We start from the raw sequence: 19,780 nt of genomic DNA, 5'->3' as shown, positions 1-19,780 counted from the left end.
ATTCTTCCCTATTCTGAGTCACACTTTTCATTTCCATATACTTTTTTCTTCCCTATATTTTGTATTGTTTCACGCAGTTTTCTATTCTTCCCTATCCTGAGTCACACTTTTCATTTCCATATACTTTTTTCTTCCCTATATTTTCTATTGTTTCACGCAGTTTTCTATTCTTCCCTATCCTGAGTCAGAGTTTTCATTTCCATATACTTTTTTCTTCCCTATATTTTGTATTGTTTCACGCAGTTTTCTATTCTTCCCTATCCTGAGTCAGAGTTTTCATTTCCATATACTTTTTTCTTCCCAATATTTTGTATTGTTTCACGCAGTTTTCTATTCTTCCCTATCCTGAGTCAGACTTTTCATTTCCATATACTTTTTTCTTCCCTATATTTTGTATTGTTTCACGCAGTTTTCTATTCTTCCCTATCCTGAGTCAGACTTTTCATTTCCATATACTTTTTTCTTCCCTATATTTTGTATTGTTTCACGCAGTTTTCTATTCTTCCCTATCCTGAGTCACACTTTTCATTTCCATATACTTTTTTCTTCCCTATATTTTGTATTGTTTCACGCAGTTTTCTATTCTTCCCTATCCTGAGTCACACTTTTCATTTCCATATACTTTTTTCTTCGCTATATTTTGTATTGTTTCACGCAGTTTTCTAATCTTCCCTATCCTGAGTCAGACTTTTCATTTCCATATACTTTTTTCTTCCCTATATTTTGTATTGTTTCACGCAGTTTTCTATTCTTCCCTATTCTGAGTCACACTTTTCATTTCCATATACTTTTTTCTTCCCTATATTTTGTATTGTTTCACGCAGTTTTCTATTCTTCCCTATCCTGAGTCACACTTTTCATTTCCATATACTTTTTTCTTCCCTATATTTTCTATTGTTTCACGCAGTTTTCTATTCTTCCCTATCCTGAGTCAGAGTTTTCATTTCCATATACTTTTTTCTTCCCTATATTTTGTATTGTTTCACGCAGTTTTCTATTCTTCCCTATCCTGAGTCAGAGTTTTCATTTCCATATACTTTTTTCTTCCCAATATTTTGTATTGTTTCACGCAGTTTTCTATTCTTCCCTATCCTGAGTCAGACTTTTCATTTCCATATACTTTTTTCTTCCCTATATTTTGTATTGTTTCACGCAGTTTTCTATTCTTCCCTATCCTGAGTCAGACTTTTCATTTCCATATACTTTTTTCTTCCCTATATTTTGTATTGTTTCACGCAGTTTTCTAATCTTCCCTATCCTGAGTCACACTTTTCATTTCCATATACTTTTTTCTTCCCTATATTTTGTATTGTTTCACGCAGTTTTCTAATCTTCCCTATCCTGAGTCACACTTTTCATTTCCATATACTTTTTTCTTCCCTATATTTTGTATTGTTTCACACAGATTTCTATTCTTCCCTATCCTGAGTCAGACTTTCTTTTCCATATACTTTCTTCTTCCCTATATTTTGTATTGTTTCACGCAGTTTTCTATTCTTCCCTATCCTGAGTCAGACTTTTCATTTCCATATACTTTTTTCTTCCCTATATTTTGTATTGTTTCACGCAGTTTTCTATTCTTCCCTATCCTGAGTCAGAGTTTTCATTTCCATATACTTTTTTCTTCCCAATATTTTGTATTGTTTCACGCAGTTTTCTATTCTTCCCTATCCTGAGTCAGACTTTTCATTTCCATATACTTTTTTCTTCCCTATATTTTGTATTGTTTCACGCAGTTTTCTATTCTTCCCTATCCTGAGTCAGACTTTTCATTTCCATATACTTTTTTCTTCCCTATATTTTGTATTGTTTCACGCAGTTTTCTATTCTTCCCTATCCTGAGTCAGACTTTAATTTCCGTATACTTTTTCACCCCCGTACATCTTATTATTTAGTCCGTATATTCAGTGTCGGCTTTCCTCAGGGTCTTCTTCTTCTGTCATTCCCTTCCGAACCAATAGCATAGTTTCTCTGTAGTGTTGCCCACGAAACGATACAAGAAATATGGTTTTCTCATATCATCTCGTTTCGATTCTTGAAAAATTAATTTCATTTCCTTTTATAAATAATTTCCCCATTTTTAAAATCTTAATTTAATCTAGAAGTTACAATCCTTCCGCGTCACGAAAAGTCCATGAAAAGTGTGATATAACAATATTTAAACAACATTTATTATTGGAATATCTATTGTGTAATGACTTGCATATCTTTAAATATTGATAAATGCACTTCATTATGGTCTTACAATCACTTGATCCATTTAGAGTTTTTATAGTGTAAATCCTGTAACACTAAAACAATGTTTGGGATCTACAACTTGCGTGAACTAGTGCGTCCATCAGACTCGTGAAATTTTTATTCTCGGATTTAAAAAAGAACTTCTTGTCTAGACTCTTTTTTTTTTTCGAGACGAGAATTTTCTTTTCTCGTGGCAAATATTACAAAGGAGGGGTATTAGGGAGATGGGAGAATAACAACCTTAAGTAAATAATAACAGTTAAAAGGCACAAGGACACAGGGAGTCTCTGGCCGAACAATAATTATGTAAAGTGTACGATAACCAAGCTTTTTTGTGTGTTTTAAATATATTTTTCCCTTTGAATAAATCACACCACTGGAAGAAAGGAAGTAATGAGTTTTAGTCACCTATCAATTATCTGAAATCAAGATACTTCCTCGCAGACCGGTAGCCAGCCCAAAAGTTTAGGGGGTGGGGGCTGAAGTTAGAGGGGGGCCCGATCCAACAATATTATAGTTCATCACCATGTAATAGTTAATTTGCAAGCGTACCGTGAAAATTTTTGGGGGGGTCCGGCCTCCCTAGACCCCCCTGGATACGGGAATGCTCCTCGAGACTGAATTCTGACGACAATAGTAGTATATTATATTCGTTTGGTCGTTTTGCAGTGAAACCGTTTCAATAAACAAGCAGCTTTTGTCATCCGCAACCGTTGCCAGAAGTGTTTCGTTGTTTCGTAGCCATTAAGAGCATACTCTGATGGATCATAAAACAGGGCAAGAAACAGGAATCGCCTGGGTTTGTTGTTATGACTCATCTCATCTGGTAGTTATTAAAAATAAAAAGTTAGTAAAATTATGGCATTCCGTAAAAAAAAAATAAAAAAATAGAGAGAAGCCTCCGTCTCGTCACGTAGCCAGCTAATTTTCATCGAATGTCGGATGAGTTGCTTTGCCGCAAGGCAGTGGGTATTTATTATACGAAGTACAGCAGCGTCTATTGCCAGGCATACAGTAAACCGGTAGTTTCCCAAGTTTACAGGCTTGTTTTATTTACTTTTATTTGTTTTCAAAGCGGCATCTTCACAGAACAGAGTGAACGTCGTCAAGGTTAAATTTTTAGTATTAGAAGAAGTTTTATTTCTGTATCTGGTCATTCTATTACATGGATTTACCAGTAACGTTTTGAGAAGCTGCCACACGTTTCACCGTCTGGTAAGAAACAAAACTACCAATGTAGGATTGCTCTTCATGTTATGAAATTGCAATATTTGTGAGAAACTTTTTTTTTTTTGTTGTTTGTAATTAACTATGATCAAATAATTGCTGTAATGATGTGTCAGAGAGGATGGATACACTGTCTGTCGTATTGTATGAATGTGAATGTTGGTTGCTGACTCCGAACAAATGAAGGGAAGATGGGATGGATAGATGTACACAGCGCTCAACTGACTAATATGGAGTTGCAAGTCACGAAATATCAAGCAGAGAATGAAACTAACAAGGCAGGGTACCCAGGTGTAACACACCGATTGTGATAAGATTGCACAGACATAAAGAACATTGAAAAATAAGCGACACGTATTTTTTATATCGGCCAACAAGTACATTGAAAGGGTCAAATAAGGGCATAAAAATGGGGTCAAAATGAGATTATGTGGAATATAGCGAGAACGAGAAGAGATATCGATGAAGGTTAAATGTACGAAATATTACCCACAGTCGATGCAATTCAATGAGGTAGAACGCACCCATGAGAAGAGAGCAGAACATCAGGAAATGGACCAATCACGTGTACATCATTGTCACAATGTGTTACGGAAATTAGCGAAAAGGGTGATAAGGAGCAGGAAGAAAGAAGAAACTAAAACAGAAAATACGTGTTTTTGCTTTGGGTGCATACATCACCCATATGCGAAAAAAAAAAAACTCAGATTTATCTCAATGCCCGAAGATGGGGTAACACGCTGGAAGGATGCAAACGCCGTTCGTATAGGCAGCCAGCGAGACAGTACTGCCCAGTGGGTTGCATATATCAGGTAATGGGAAGAAAAATTCATAGCACAGTAGAATGTAATAGCAGGAGGTCCACATACGTAAGATAAACAGCAACATTAATATCACTACCACACATAAGTATCAACATTATATCACTACGAAAATACGCGTACAACATAACAGTAATAGTAACAATTTTATTTTTGTGTTACTACTGCCTACACACATTTCCGTTTCCAACATGCATCTCATCGTTGTTCTCATTACGCGATATATGCAACTCACCGTGCAGTGCTGTCTCGCTGGCTGTCTATATGAACGGCGCTTGCATCCTTCCTGCGTGTTATCCCACCTTCGGGCATTGAGATAAATCTGCGTCTCTTTCGCATACGGGCAACATATGCAAGAAAAGCAAAAACACGTATTTTCTGTTTTAGTTTCTTCTTTCTTCCTGCTCCTTATCATCCTTTTCGCTCATTTCCGTAACACATTGTGACAATGTTGTACACGTGATTTCTTTATTTTCAGATGTTCTGCTCTCTTCTCATGAGTGCATTCTACCTCATTGAATTGCGTCGACTATGGGTAGTATTTCGTACATTTAAACTTTTCCGATATCTCTTCTAGTTCTCGCTATATTCCACACAATCTCATTTTGACTCCATTTTTAAGCCCCTATTTGACCCTTTCAATGCGCTTGTTGGCCGATATAAAAAAAATAGGTGTCCCTTCTTTTTCAATGTTCTTTATGTCTGTGCAATCTTATCACAATCGGTATGTTACACCTGGATACCCTGCCTTGTAAGAATGTTGATAGGTTGGTTATTGGGTAAGGTATCAAATTAAAGAAAGGAGTGCAGTGAAGATTGTCTCGATAGGATGATTGTTGACATTACAAGACGTGGAAGAATCAAACTGTTGATTACGGAAAAACAAACAAGAAAATATATCCAGAAGGAAAATATTTTAGTTTAACGTTCCACGTATATGCTCTTTAGGCTAAAGGAGACGGATGATTAAGGGAAATAATTGAATTGGTGGAATGAGAATATGGAAGGAAACGGGAGTATGCTGAGAAAACCCACGGACCCCAAGGGTGCCGATTTCTCTGTAAATTTGGGTGGGTGCATTCAGATGCAGAAGGCATATATGACGATTTTTTTAAAGACAAATTGCATTCAAATTATGTAAAATATTGTATATTCATAAGTACAATGCGGGGGCCCACATGAGCTTTGGGGAAGGCACGGGCCCTCCCCAGAAGCTTACTTGACCGGGGATTGAATCAGGGACCACACGCATCAGAAGTACCACTGAGCCACCGTGCCCATCCAAAAGGAGACCATAACTAAGATATACGGACCTAATATCACAAGCTGTAGGAGAAGAAAAGTACATGAACATGTAAAAACCTGGACCGGAATGGAAAGGTGTGTCGAGCCAAAAGACAGATTCCTCAACCAAGAAGAATTAACTAGTCTAACCACTGACATGACAGTCCTTATGGGCCTGAAACGCTCCAACGACATCTGTTACCAACCGGCTAAACTAAGTTGAGTCTAGTGAAGAGCGCTTAGTCAGGGCGCTGCGTCACCCTGTCTCTTAACTGGCGTTGTATCAGAAGCTTTCTAGACCTAGTGGCTGTCACGTCTTTTATTCACGTGACTCCCCAGTTTGCCTCACGATGCTGGGTGGACGTCGAAAATCGAACCGGGACCACGCAGATGTGAGTCCAAAACTCTAACCACTAGTCTAGGATGCTCTTAATAATAAGAGAAATAAACTTTCCTAAAGGCTATAAAGAGAATCACTTGATTCGAGTGGAATATTTGGAGAAGCACTTTGCAGTAAGAAAAGCTACACATCCTTTCATCATAGGCAACCATAATTTCTTTGATATTGTGCAGGTTGCATAAAAGCTAGGGAACATTATAAATTTAAATGTGATAACGGATAACCACTGTTACAATGACCGTTACCCGTGAATATATTAACGCCTTGACTTCATTAACGAACTCGGTTGAAATAATCGCTTTAGCTGTTTACTTTTTTTTTTTAAATCGCTTTCGTTCTAAAGTTCATGTGTAGAATAACGAACGAACTTTACAATGTTAATACGGTTGACAAGGTTATTCTAATAGCCAAGTTGTTTATGATGAACGGGATACATTACTTTCATGATTGACTTGGCGCAGAATAGAAACCAATGGAAAAGTGTTGTTTCTGCGGTAATAACCCTTTGTTGAGTCATTGAGTGAGGAAGAGTAGGGAATTATGTGTAATAAAGGGAGACGCAGGCTTCCTCTTAAAGTAGATAAACAAACAAGAAACGCCTCTGGTTTGGACATCTCTTGGATCATTACTCGTTTTATCAGCCGGTGTTTATGGCTGTATTTATTTCTTGAGTTGAGTTCATTTTAAGTTTATCGTCTCTTTCAACAGCGCGGCTATATGAGAATCCGAGCCATATAAGTTCCTGCCGGGAATGAAACCCATATCTCCCACGCCAAAGGCCTGTATGCTAACCGCTTAGCCACGAAGGAGCTCTTTTTATTTCTTGAATTGTGGGTGCATTTGCGTAACGCTGAGAAGAAACCATTGTGTTTCTTAACGGGATGATCTACCTTTTCTCGGCACAAAAATTTTTATATTGGACCTTATGGGGAGAACATGGCTACCGAATTTCCTCAGTTTCTAAGGAATTAGGTATCTCTAATGGGGAAGAAAAATTTTGCAGCATTCTACAGAAGTTTATTAACGGGTTGAAATACTTAAATTGTATATTTGTCTGCTAGTTTAGCAGAAATAAATTATTAAAAAATAAATAAATTAGTTTCTTTTTATACAAATTATAATATGTCTAACTTTGGAACCAATTATGGTAGAAAGATCAACTTTTTTTTGTTTTATTCCTTGAGAAGAAACGACTCTAATAGTTTTAATCACAACCATATCTGATACGCCAATTAAAAATAATATTTTAATATAAGTATTAAAGTCCACCTGTCAAGAAGTTTGACGAGGGTAAGGCATCCGCGCCCACCCTTTTCTTTTGTTTTCGTCCCGAGAGATATGAAGGGACCGTTTTCACAGCAGGTGTCAATGCGAATGTAAACATCCTGTTCTCACGTTCAATAGCCCAAGTTCGGCCACTTTCTCTCTCTTTTTTTCTCTCTCTCTTCCGAGGAGGTGTTTCTACCCTGTAAGAAAATTATAGATATGTAGAGAAAATGATTCAATTATTTCTGATAGCCAGATGATAGACAAGCATTCTAAAATGCCTTCGAATTCCAAAAATGTATCGACCATAACTTTACCGTCTGGTTATTTTTAGGAGGCAAAAGTTATATTATTATTATTATTATTATTATTATTATTATTATTATTATTATTATTATTATTATTATTATTATTATTATTATCATCATCTCAAGAACAGCAACAGGATAATATTCCAAAAAGATGTCTCAAAAGTATCAAAGTTCTAAACAATTTTTACAGCTGTAGTGGAGAAATGAAGTTATTTAGGACATAATTATTTTGTTTATTTCTAACGACAACTAAAAAGTTTATGTACATTGTGCAAAATTATTTTGACTTGCAAAAGAATATTTTGTAATGAAATTTAACGAGTTAGTTCTTGTGTGATCTGATGAGACTTCAATTGAGACTCCCCCCACCTCGCTCCCCTGTATCACTTCGTTTGACATTTCAAAGAAAATATTTTTCATTACTGTTTGTTTTTATGTCATCTCAGGAAATATTTCTAGTTCTGCCTCAGAAAATATGTTGTATGTAAAGAAAGGATGAATATTTTCGAGAGTACATTAGTAAATCAAAGAGTTAAAAAAAAAAAAAAAAAACTTTTGGCACAGAGCAACAAGAGGCAGCTTTCCTTGAAAAATTGAAACGGCTGTCGTTTGTACTTTTTTTTGGATCATGCTGGCGTTCACATTGAAGTAAGGCAATTTTGAACCAAATTTGGTTTCATTTCTGATTTTTTTTTTTTTTTTTTTTTTTTTGTGTGTGTGTGTGTGTGTCATACGTATTGGGACAGTTTCGAATGAAGAGTGCGGGACACATTTTAAGCAAGGTTGAAATTGGTTAAATTGGTGTCTATAAGATGAACTGAATCAAAATTAGCGAACGGAATGCTATTTGGTCTATTTATTGAGATTTGAGGGTCCTTCAGACCGAGTCCAGAACATTAACTTCAGGCAGTTTCCGGGCAAACCAAACTAAAAATCGAGTTGAGTTGATTTTAGTTTAGCGTCCCTTTCAGCAGCGAGGCTATATGAGACGTGGACCTACTGATTAACGCGGAATCCGAACCACATGAGCTTCCGCCGGGAATCGAACCCGGGTATAAACTAAAAATCGAATTCTAATAATTCAGACTTGATAGCATATTGTTTTCAACCACATTGAGCGATATATATTAGCAATTAGTTCTCTACCGTAAAAAGTAGCCCTCTGAAGCGGGCCACCATAATTATCCTTTGGCTCATATTACTGTTTGTTCAAACCTTCCTACCCTAGTTTAAATCTACCCCCAAGGGAGTATATTTGAACGATATCCCTTATGGGCTTACGTCTCATCGAAAATTTAAAAAAAGTTCTCCATTCTCTGGTCACATTGGTATATCATATTCAGCACATTGATGCACTTGTATAAGAAAATTTACTGAGTGTGAAGGAGAAATTAAAAATTTCGGGAAATTTATTGTTCAAATGCCCTCCGTCCTCTACTCTAAATGTATTACTTATGGTATGTGGCCATAGGGTAGCTAGAAGTTATGCCATTCAACTTACATAAGGACCACTATAGTTGCATGCCTCCCAGGCTTGATAAACTAAAATAAACATTGATTATGGACTAACACTCTTTTAGCATGAAACGATTCAGTTGTAGGAATTAAGAATTTTTGAGGGGTTCAAACGGCGTCTTTTCAAATTTTCAATTTGGTCATTTCAGGTTAACGAACTCATCCAAGATCATTGTACAAATCAGTTTGTGTACCAAGTTGCTTTCTTTCCATTGTAATCAAGGCAGTTAGCTCGTTCACAAGAAAAAATCATATTTGATATATGGGGGCGTGAGTGCACAAGGAATTCAAATCCCACATTTTTATTTTTTTTTATACAAGTGTCATGAAAAAGCATTGAAATATGTCCCTTTTTAATACGAAGATAGTGCAAACTCTCTGCCGGTGGTTAACCCAGCCGGTGATGTAGGGGAAAAGCGGCTGCCTGCTACGCGGCACTGAGTAGGTTGAGTGTGGGTTCAAATCCCGCTTATGCCGATCATCCTGGCTGAGGTTTTCCTCAGTTTCACGAGGCGAATGCCGGGATGGTACCTTCTCTAAAACGGTCAGGACCATGACCACTTCCTTTTCAAATCTAGCTTTCCCTAAAGGGCTGATGTGACCTCGAAATTGGAGGCCCGACCCCTTCCTAGTGTCCTTCTCGTTCACAAATAAATAAGAAGTAAATAAATTGAATCCCATGTACACTGAAGGCCCCATGTTAACATTTATCAAACATCTGATTTTCAACTCTTTAGGATAAATCGAGACTAACTGACAGTGCGTAGTCTTAGCGGGGTAAGCGCGGAAAACGAAAAAGTCAAAGAAAACAGGACTTTGCTCCCTTTACCCCATATAACAATGCACAGTATGGACACCGTTCCAAATGGGTCTTATAGGAGCTATCATGGCAACATTTTTGTATAAGACAATTGGTGTGTGTCGTCTGCATGGTTGTCTGGGGACAAAAAAGGGCAAACATGTTTTTCAATAAATAAATAAATAAATAAATAAATAAAAGAAATCGTGCTTTTTTCAATTCCCATATCCTCGTCCTAAGAAGGCGCTTAGCGCAACGAGCCTAAACATTAAATGCTTTGAAAGTTTGTTCTTTTTTGCGTATCCTGCTTCTTGTTTCAACTCCCTAGGACAGTGATGATTTCAGGGGGGATTCTGGGGGGAATTCTCCCAAGAGCTACGAAATTCACCCTCGGGTGCTTGAGATCTTCGCAGAAATTTCTGTGGAGCACGCAATTTTTAGTCACTTCCCCCCCCCTGTGCGTGGTGCCTCCGGAGGAAATGATCTGAAATTAACACTGCTATAGGATAATTGGAGATTGGCTTACAGTGCTTAGTCTTAGCGAAGTAAGCACGAGAAATCAGAAACATCACAAAAAACAGGGCTTTTGCTCCGCTGTCCCCCGTGAAAATGCACGGTTTATACACAATACAGGTTGGATCTAACAGGGCTATTTAGAGAACGTCTTATAGAGCATTTGGTGTGCAGTGTTGTATGTGGACAAGGAGGCAAAAACCGTGTTTTTAATTAAACTAGGAATGCAATGGATGTACCCGATTGCAATGAAATGAGCTGAGCGAGCTTAAACTACGTAATCATTCCTGGCCATTATGCAATAATAAATGCCATTTTTAATTGTTGACAAAAAAATCGCGTGAAAACTTTTTCCCCATGTTGTCTATGGAAGCGTTTTTCGGTGATTATTCCTCGATGGTACATCGGATTTTTGATTTCGACCTATGTTCTCGCTCAGCACGACATACTCTATCAGCGTGCTAAGTTTGGTTGAGTTCGGCCAAACGGTCTAGGAGGAAGCGTTTTTCGGTGATTATTCCTCCATGGTACATCGGATTTTTGATTTCGACCTATGTTGTCACTCACCACGACATACTCTATCAGCGTGCTAAGTTTGGTTGAGATCGGCCAAACGGTCTAGGAGGAGTTCGCGGACAACCAAACGGCTAACCCGAGTATAAGAGCTTCGCTTTGCTCAGCTCAAAAATGGAGTATTTTAAATTTCCCTCGCCCCCTCAGGAGACGCTTCTTCAATGAAACCGTATCCTGCCTCTTTCTCCCATTCTCTAGGCTCTAGGCCAATTAGGAGTGACAGGCATTTGAATAAGTCCATTACTTGGTTGCCTAGTAATTAGCCATCATATTGGCTGCCATATTGGATTTAGACAAATGTTCTCTCATGTTACCATGTAAAATATGTCTTGTCGTGATGAAAGCTACCAGAAAAAGTAGGTTTCGTTTACTCCTAAGGAAGTACGCTACATCCTAAAGTAATGCGTGCATACACGCATTTGTAACTTTGTACAGTTAATCGTTAGACAACAGTGTTGCCAGGTTGTAAGGTTTCTAAGTGGCAATAAACAATGCCATATTTAAATTCATCGGCCTCAGAAACCTATAGTTTGACACCAAAATTATCTTTCTAAGTGCCTTGGTTCACGATCTCTCTCTTTTTATATATATATATATATATATATATATATATATATATATATATATATATATATATATATATATATATATATATATATATATATATATATATATAAAGAGAGAGAGAGAGAGAGAGAGAGATTTACGTAGGGCGGCGGCCATATTGGAAAATGACGGCTATCAGGAAAACACCTCAAATTTGAAATATATTCCCAAGACATTATTTTAAAAAGAAATTAGGGGACATTTTTTTACGGACACCTATATATGGGGACCAGGACTTTACATTGTCGGAATCCTGTGGGGGCACCCCTCTGCCCCCTTCCCTTGGCCACTACTGTATGCTATAATATTTGTCCGGAAGGGAAAAAATTCCCAAAATAACAGCGTTTTGTGATATATACTGTTCTTCCCGCACACTCTAGAATGCATCTTGAACTTCCAGAGGTAACGGGGAAAAGAGGATACTTCACACCGCATCGTCCAGTCTCTTAGTATGGAACCATTGAGGGAGACAAACTCTATAAAGCTAACAGTATTTGGCAGCTGACAGGTAATCTCAGAAACTGGTCGAGAACCTGTTTCATTTAGACATCCACCCCCTTCCCCCTCCATTTCACCAACCCCCGCCCTTTCCACGGCCAAGCTTAGAGTGGGGCGTGACTTACCCTCGTTAAACTTTGACAGGTGGACTTTAATACTTATATTAAAATACTATTTTTTAATTGGCGTATCAGATATGGTTGTGATTAAAACTATTAGAGTCGTTTCTTCTGAAGGAATAAAACAAAAAAAAGTTGATCTTTCTACCATAATTGGTTCCGAAGTTAGACATATTATAATTTGTATAAAAAGAAACTAATTTATTAATTTTTTAATAATTTATATCTGCTAAACTAGCAAACAAATATACAATTTAAGTATTCCAACCCGTTAATAAGCTTCTGTAGAATGCTGCAAAAGTTTTCTTTCCCATTAGAGATACCTAGTTCCTTAGAAACTGAGGAAATTCGGTAGCCATATTCTCCCCATAAGGTCCAATATAAAAATTTTTGTGCCGAGAAAAGGTAGATCATCCCGTTAAGGTCTAGATCTAGAGTTAGCAATATTTTTTTTTTTTTTAAATCATACACAGGGTGAACCAAAAGTGACGAAGTGGTTATAATAGTGAATATAATAGCCACTGATATTTCACAGAATTTAAGGATTGAAGATTGTTTATACTTGTAAGTGGAATATAATCTTAAGGTAGGTGTCCGCTATTATCGCTTCACAGATACAGGCCCTATGCAGCACATGATTCACGACAAGGGTCAACACGTCTGGTTCGAATCATTTTCTTTGGAGCTATCTGAAGGACAAAGTGAATATGAACAAACCACAAACAAGTCCGGACAATATTCGTGCAGAAATACGGGCACTCGTACCAAAAGTGTTGACTCTTGTTATTGATCATGTGCTACACAGGGTCCGTATCTGTGAGGTGCATAATTCAGGACACCTCCCTGATACATGAGTGTAAACAATCTTTTATCCTTGGTCGTCAAGTCTGTGAAATATCAATGGAAACTTATGATAAATAAATAAATAAAAGTTATTTACAGTTATAACCCCTTCGTGATTTTTGGCCCACTCTGTATCTCTTGGTATACTGAACTTCTAGAGAATGTATCTGTGTGTGATTTTCACAAGTACGGTCTTCTCCTCCATCTAAGGATCAAGTGTGGAGTTTGACGTAGATATGAATTATTACTTTATCAGCCAAAATATTGGCCGTGCTCTTGAGAAAGATTAGGCGCCACTGTCCTATATGATGATGCAGTATTGCATTTTCGCATCTCTTTTGGGATTTGAGCCTCGTTTTCAGAGATCAACGTTCGCTTTGCAACGTGTTTTGTATTCGTGACTGGAGAACAATCCCTCAAAGTGAACCAGCCAAGAAGCGAGAACAGCTTACGACCGACGTCTTGCTGTTAACCCAATTACCGGAAGACTACGAAACAAAAGACAAGCGTTTGTTTCACATGCTTTTTGTTTCTTTTCTGATTGTAATGGTGTGGGTGAAGAGAGAAGAAACTATTGCTACAGTTCACAGTCAGACCACGACAAATAGGTTGGGCTCGCTTTTGTTTTTATCAACGTATAGCAGCGGTTCAATTCAACTGCCTCGTGCACTGGAACCCTTCCATTTTTCGTTTTTTCCTTGTTAACAAATGAGGAAACGTAAATTGGTGAAACGTGGACGTGATTGGAACCAGAGCGTTCTGTCGTTGAATTGCACATACATACACACACACACAGAAGAAGAAACGTAGAATGGACCTGCAAAAGGAAAAGAGAAATGTTATCAATTTCTGTTTCGCCTGTTTTGTTTCGCTGACCCTTTTGTAGTTTTATCTCTTTTTGAAATCTTGTTGAAACATAGCATTTATTTCCGCAAAAGCCTTTTTCACGCAGGTTCGTTATTCGTAGTTCAATGTATTGCAGAATCCAATAAAATTCAAGTTGCAATTCTAGATAGAATTTAGGGGCGATACCCTCTAACATGTCAAGATAAAACTGCATGTGCTGACCACACATCACATAAGTATCAAGTCGTGAATTGTGAGCCGCTCTTCATGAGTTGTGTTGTTTGTGGAGGTAGACCTAGATCTAAATTTTCTAATAGGCTTTTAGCATGTTGAAGAAAGAGTTTTTCCAGAGAAACCTAAGAAAGAATTTAGTCCAAGGCGCAGAAATATTTTAACGATGTCCTCACTTACAAATAGTGAACTGGGAGTGCACTGTTGCAACAAAGGCATCGTGCGAATTACAACAAACAAAGAAATAATTAATTCATTTTGTTGTTGTTGTTTGAATGCAGGTAATGAGGAAAAAAGAACGCTGCAAGCTTTGTCGCGTGCAAATAAGCAGAACGCGTGACTCGTTTCTTGTTTGTGTTTTTTTTTTTTTTTTACAACCTAGGGACCATTAACCGTCATTCATCATTACAGCAGCAATTCCATTCTGTAATTTTCGTTTTAGCTGCACACGAGACTATTGACCTCTTCATGAGATTATTGTAAACATTCGTTTGTTCTACAGGATGAACAAGATAAGACGCGGAGGATTACAAGTATTGCGTGAAGGTCAGATGCATTCCAGTAAACTGTGCCTAATTGGTGTTCTTCGATTCCCGTAAAATACACATAGTTTTAAGAATTCCTTCCTTGAGTTGAGCAATCTTCAGGCCATCACATAATGAGTGCGAATTTACTGTTTCTTTACAGAAATAATGTCCTACTACCTTTAAAGAAAGTTTTAATCTATTGGCAACTTTTTTTTTTTTTTTTTTTAATTTCCAACATGCTAGCACCTAGCACAAGTAAAAAAAAAAAAAAAAAAAAAAAACTTGCATTCTTATTAAATATTCTGTCATCCGGTAGGTCCTGGACTAATGAGGATTTTTTTTTCAATTTTAGATTTTGGCCTGGAAATGTTTCTTCCACGTTTCTTGATCTTCAACTTCCTCTTTTAACTCCCAATATTTTCTTCCATTTTTCAAATCATAGATCAGTTGTGTTCTTCTTCCTATTCCTGGTTTTCCTTCCATCTTTCTTTGTATGGCAGTATGAAAAATACAATTTCTTCGCAAGATGTGTCCAATTTAATTGGCCTTCCTACGAAGGATGCCGGCTAAAAGCGTCCTCTTCTCTCCTGTCCGTTTTAAAACATTTTCGTTTGTTGCTTTCTCTGTCCATTTTATCTTCTCCATTTTCCTCCAACACCGCATTTCGAAGTTCTCTAAATATTTCTTCAACTTCCGTAGTGTCCAAGTGTGAACCATACAGTCCAATGTTCCATATAAAGCACTTGATCAATTTCTTCCTTAGTTTAATATTAAGCCTGCTAATTGAGAGTGACCTTTTCTTGTTGAATGCTTCTTTCCTTATGGCAATTCTTGACCTGATCTCTTTGGTGCAGTAGGCGTTTCTCGTCAAAATATTTCCTAGATACTTGAAATTATCGACCTCTTCAAGTTTTCTTTGTTCTACTCTGACCTGTAAGGGTGCGTTTCCATGGGATATTCTCATGACTTTCGACTTTTTTATGTCTATTTCCATTCCATATAGTTTTCCAGTGTCAACTATTTTGTCAATCATCTCCTAATATTCTTTCTCCAGTCTAATTATTATAACCATATCATACTACCCTATTTAGATACCACTCTATAATGACACTATGTTGTCTCTGTACATTAATTATTTCCAATCGCGGTGAGGTCTTTTTTTTTTTTTTTTTTTTTTGTTAGCTGTTTCCTATTTTTAGTGGGTTTACTTGCACGACAGGCATTTCTTCGTAAACAGAGAATTGGGGCGCCAAAGGCGAAGAGGTGGATGTTATTTGTTGTGACTGTCACGGAAATACTTTAGGATATTGTATACAAAGTGCTGGAATGGTTCCATCACTATTCAAATTACTCATGTTTCACCTCTGTAAAACAACCACTGAATGAGCAATTAATAGCTTAACATAACGTAAGTAACTCTGTGGCCTAAGGAATCCGGAATTCAATGCCTTGTTTACCAAAGTTTTCCATTAACTTCTGTCCTTAGCCAATTGGATCCAGTTTCTACTTTGTATTCCTACTTCTGGAGATCCATCTTAATATTGTCCTCCCATCTGTGCCTAGGTGTTCGTAATGGACATTTTCCGATTGGATGTCCAGTTGAAACTTTGAAAGCGTTCCTACTTTCTTCCATTCTGGCTACATGACCTGCCTACCTGAGTCTCCTAGACTTGATGACCCTAGCAGTGTTTGATAAACGGTATAAACTATGCAGTTCCTGGTTATAAGTTTCTGCCATTCTCTATTCCCGTTCTTTTTGGGCCCGAATATTAGTTTCAGGATTCAGTTTTCACATATACTTTCAGTTCGCGTTGTTCTCTCAGAGTACAGCTCACAGATGACGAGAAGAACCTTAGCAGAAGTAGTGTGACGTAGGTATGGGCTGGCCCACTTTTCGCACGGGGGTTTCAAATGACACCACGGAATAGTAACATAATTATAACTTTACCCAGAGTGGCAGACGACATATAGGTATAGACCACACCTCAAAAACCGAAAATGGACTTGACCGTGTCGTTGACCTTTCCCCGCTACTCCTGTTTTAGGGTTCTTCTCGTCATCCTTGAGCAGTAAGCGACCATCTTTTACAATCATACAGTACAACAGGCATGATTATCATCTTATATATTTTTAAGCTTGAAATTGCTCGACAAAATTCGCGAAGACAACAGATTTTGAAGTGAATAATAACCAGAATTCCCTGCTTTCAGTCGACATTTAATATTATAAAGTTTCTAAAAAAAATAATCAACAACTTGTAGCTTGCAAACAGTTGAGAATAGGACACACCAGAACTTTTTCGCTTAGAATCCGTATCATTTCCCAAAGTTATGCTATTTTCTCCTGGGTCATCCTATATAACGCACATTCATATTTTTTTTTTTTAAAAAAAAAAAAAAGCTAAATTGAAGAGGAGAATAAACTCACGTTAAAATTCCAATTATTTTCGAAGAAAACAAAAATAATTCCCTCTGGAAATCAATGAGTTAAAAGAAAAATAAAGACGACATATGTAGTCAGAACAGGTAAATATTTAATTTAATTTTATTTGTTTGAAAATCAATCTGAGGAGAGTACTTGTTGCTAGAAAGTGAATTGAAGGTTAAGCTTAGATAGAATTGTCCAGGAAATAAACCTTTCTTCTTGTAAATAATCATAAGCTAACTCAGCTTTTGCTGGTCATGATAACATCATTCATATGTCCACTGCAATCAAAGTCGGAAAAGATAGTTGTAAACGTTTTTATTGTCCTGTCCTTAAGAGTCTTCATCCCGGCGAAATTAAAATACCGCTAATTTTATAGTAATTATGTGATATCTTCAAATAGATAAAAGATAATTGAAATATGGAACAAGAGCGCCCTAGACAATATTATTTTGCGTGAGGTACCGTTATCACAAGTCACTTAGCGGATTTCCGTTTTCAGCTGTTTAGAAACGCGAAAATAACTGCCGATTTTCAAAATGGCTCGAAATCGAAAGCAGATAAGTGAATCGTGATAACGGTTTCTCAAGTAAAATAATATTGTCTAGGGCGCTCTTGTTCCACATTTCGATCATCTTTTATCTATTTGAAGATATCACATAATTACTGTAAAATTAACGGTATTTTAATTTCGCTGGGATGAAGACTCTTAATACTGTATTATGAAACACGAATAGCGCATGTCTTTACTTCCATGTGACATGTATGCTTATCGACAAAGTAACAAGGTCACAGAAGTAAATAAATGTTAATTCATGGAAGTTGTAAAGGAACTGTGTTGAGAGTTGTAAACTGACAATGCTCAAATGAACGTTTTGATTAATGAAAAGCTTCGTTCAACAAAATGGTTTTTCATCATTCTTTGACCTCTGTCTACGGAAAAGGCGAACTAGTTAGTGAGTTTTCAAAGACGAATCTGCTTTTCTATATTTCTTGTTATACAAGCCTTTTAAAGATGTTCACACACACACACACACACACATATATATATATATATATATATATATATATATATATATATATATATATATATATATATATAATATAAGTATTAATTCACGATGGTGTTCACCTACGGCACTTAACATGATAGATCATTCTGATTGGCTGCAGAGACTTGAATTGCCTTGGGAGGGGGGAGGCAACGGGTAAAACCACAAAACTGAATCATTCCATATGAAATAATGATGCCGAATGTCTGCAAAATTTGTTTTCTTTATTTTATGTTCTTTTTTGTACAGGATGTCCGAGAAGTCCCCGTACCTCCCACCGAGAACAATAGTAGTAGTATTTTAATTGTGGTACTGGTAACACTGCTTTCATATTCACAGGTAGCATTGTCTGATATCCCTGTATAGTAGACTTTATGTACTACCGGCAAATAAATAAACTAAAATTGCTCTCTGTGATACCGAAACCTAAGTGTACGGGCACTTCTTGGCAGGCCGGTAACCAGCCGAAAAATGTACGGCACAGAGAAATGTGGATCCAAACATATTATAGTTCATTACCATATTATAGTCATTTGCAAGCCTACCGTGAAAATTTTAGGGGGACCGGTAAAAACTTAGGTGGGCCCGCCCCCTAGACCCCCCTTGGATACGGGCCTGCTTCTTGGACATCCTTTAGGTTACCAAAACATGGGGGAAGTGTTTTAAACCAAGACATGAAAGGGGCACGGTGGCTCAGTGGTAGGATGCTCATATCTGGTGCGATGTGTCCCTGAGTTTGTGGTGGATAACATTGCATCCATGAGTTTTCTTTAAAAGGGGTTTCTCTCATTTCCTCCTACATTGCCATTCCATCAATTATTCTATAACCACTCAGTTTCAGTTATAATCCGTCTCGAGGTCGCGGCTGCTCATCTCTGGTGCATGGGGCCCCTGGTTCGACCCCAGCTCGCGCCAAGTTAACTTTGTGGTGGACAAACACCGTTTGTGTGGGTTTTCTCGGGGTCCTCCCACTTTCTTCATTCCACCATTTCATTCAATTCTCATCATCACCGTCTCCTTTAGCCTACTGGGCATAAACGTGGCACGTAAAACTAAAAGAGTTAATTTTTTTCCTCATAATCCTTCTCTTTTAGCCTAAAGGGCGTATCTATGGGACGTGACACTCTTTCAGTTTCTTCCATTTTTTCCTCCATATAAAAAAGGAAATTTGACTTTGTACAGATGTGGCCTTCTCACGACAAAATGGCTGAACTGTTAGAAATGAATTTTTGAATACTGTTAGTACGTGAATCGAGATGTGTTTTTCTTTCATTGGATCAGCAAGGAAGGCTAATAGTCTTTGCTAGTGGTTTCTAATACTACTGCTAGTGATTTGCTAGTGGTACTATTGGTTTTTAATACTACTAAAATCGCTCCACACCCGTGATACAAGTAGGCTCACATTACTTTAGAATATAATTTATTTAAAGGTACTGTATTTTTGGAACCAAAATATTTTACTATGCAAAGTGGTTTGTTTTATTGCTACAGGAAAGTGTGAACGTTGTCGCATTTTTTTGTTTCTTAACTGATCTCACTTTAACCATAACTTTCCGGATCTCTGCATTTTCCCGCAAATTTCTTTTTTTTCTTTTTTTTTAAAAAAAACTTCGTTTCTCTTGTTAATTTTCTACCAGAGCGTAATTAATGTTCTCTTGTGTTGCTACTGAGTCGTTCTTTTATTTCA

The sequence above is a fragment of the Thermobia domestica genome, chromosome 3 (genome assembly GCF_964235325.1).
Source record: "Thermobia domestica chromosome 3, izTheDome1.hap1.1, whole genome shotgun sequence".
In the NCBI taxonomy this organism is placed as follows: domain Eukaryota; kingdom Metazoa; phylum Arthropoda; class Insecta; order Zygentoma; family Lepismatidae; genus Thermobia; species Thermobia domestica.
This window is presented reverse-complemented; position numbering follows the sequence as displayed.